The following is a 2,156-nucleotide window of genomic DNA, read 5'->3' on the forward strand; positions in this document are numbered from 1 at the left end:
GGGATTAGAACTGAGGTACAGCAGTACAAAATGTGTCCCCTGGGAGCTAGTAACAGCAGGGGATTAGAACTGAAGAGACCAATTGACTCTCAGTTCATCTCTAATTCTATTGCCACACCATATCCACATGCTTTCAAATGTCTAAGAAAAGAGGAATAATATTTCATTGAACAGTACGGGAGGGGAGAAAGGAACGCAGCTCGTCTTGTTCTGGAAGTGTTGGATATTACAGTTTATCAGGAAAGAATCAAACAGCCTATGATTAATCTTGTTCCTTCCTCTTCCCTCCCTGCTCTTGAACACAGTACAGTAGGGAGGGAGGTTTGGGCAAGTAGGAAGAAGTGCAGATGCAGTCCGACGGGGGGCAGAGCTAGACAGGTGAGTCCCTGGCACTTTTGGGTCTCTTTATTACTAAGAGACAGCATGCTATCACCACTGGTCAGCATTGGGGGAGGAGGAAGAAAGAGAGAGCAAGGGGGGACAGAAAGACAGAGACATGGAGAGTGGCGGGGAGAGGAGCAGAAAAAGTGACAGAATCGGAGCAGGAGAAAGAAAAAATGGCTGTTAAGGGAGATGAAGAAAAGGGGAACATGAGAGGAAAAAGTGGAAAGGAGAGAAGGGTTCATTCCTTCTCTTTCTGACAAGTTTGTTACATTGGACTACATATCTTGTGGAAGTATACAGAATTGGACAGACATCTCTCCCCAAACATTGTACTTGCAGTTTTCCAGTTCTTTCTTTCTTTCTCTCTCACTCTTTCTCTCTCCACCCCCTCCAAAAACAAAAAGCGAGGCCAGAGTCAGACCAAGACCAGTTTCTTTCCACTTCCCCATACTAAAAAAAATATCCAGATCCCAGTATCAACTCAACAGTGACCAGAGAGGTTGTAGCAGAGCCAGAGCACGGTCATGGGGAGTAAAGACGGGCAGAGAGAAGGGGAGGGAAGGGGATGTGAGATGGGGAGGTGGGAAGGAAAGGAGGATGGGGCAGAGAGATTGGAAAAGGGAGGTGAGGGAAGGGGAAGTGGAATGGGGAGATGGAAAACAAAGTAAGATAGGGGCAGAGAGATTGGAAAAGGGAGGTGAGACGGGAGGTGGAAAGGAGAGGAGGATGGGGCAGAAAGATTGGAAAAGGGAGGTGAGGGAAGGGGAAGTGGGATAGGGAGATGGAAAGGAAAGGGGCCCAAAGATGGGACTCAGGAGAAATTCCTTCTTTCCGGAAACTCACAGGTGTCCACACTGGTTCCGAATCTCTAGCCTATGCTGAGGCACTGTTGGTGGGAGCTCAGAGGACATTGGGTCAGTTCTGGATTGGGGGAGCAGTGGATCACAGCATTGCTTTTGAGCTAGCTTCTGCATTTGACCTGACAGACCACTGGTTAATTTTGTAGCGTTTCTTCAATGGCTTGGTACATTCTTGTTAAATCATTCATTTTTGTAGTAAGGGAAGGTGTGAGGTGCCTCAAGGGTCTTAGTTCAATACTTTTATTAACCCATTGAGGAGTATTTTCATCAAGACTAAATAAAACACACTTGTGGAGATGCCGGGGATTGAACCCGGGACCTCATACATGCGAAGCATATGCTCTACCGCTGAGCTACATCCCCAACTGCATAGCATCTACACAGTAACCCTTAGAACTTTGTAAGTCTAAGCGCTTTGAAAATAAGCAGACAATATTTTGCTGGTGCTTTTATACTTCATCATCATCATCAGACCCTAGTCTATCGCCATTGAAACATTGCTTGCCAAAGATAATTGATTGGTTGAAGCAGTACTGATTGGTGTAGACTGGCCTTCTTTGGTCTCTTGCAATTGTACCAATTCTGTGAGATTCTCCAGTGCTTTTAAAGATCTGGATGTTAGTTTTGATTCAGATTTGTTTTAAACTTACGTTTCAGTGGTTAAGGCAAGCAGGTTTTTTGATCCTTGGCTGGTTTCAGGGTGTGAGGAAGTCAGATAAACACAAATGAATCCTGTTTATAAGGAATGGATCTAGAGAAACTTAGCGGAGATTGGGTGGTAACACCAGTAATTGGAGAGTAAAACCAGTGCTGGGTGGACATCTACGGTCTGCGCCCTGATCATGGCTAAATAGATATAGATATGGATGGGCTGGAGTGTAAATTTTAAGGGGCTTCGAGTTAGCTTCAGAA

The 2,156-nt window shown here is 45.4% G+C and overlaps 1 non-coding gene across 1 annotated transcript; it reads right to left on the minus strand.

Annotated features, from left to right (window-relative positions):
- Positions 1-1,535: 1,535 nt before the first annotated feature.
- TRNAA-CGC lies at positions 1,536-1,607 on the minus strand. Its single transcript has one exon. It is a non-coding gene; the product is annotated as a tRNA-Ala (tRNA).
- Between the last annotated feature and the right edge of the window lie 549 nt (positions 1,608-2,156).

Source organism: Microcaecilia unicolor, chromosome 1 (assembly GCF_901765095.1).
Source record: "Microcaecilia unicolor chromosome 1, aMicUni1.1, whole genome shotgun sequence".
Lineage (NCBI taxonomy): Eukaryota > Metazoa > Chordata > Amphibia > Gymnophiona > Siphonopidae > Microcaecilia > Microcaecilia unicolor.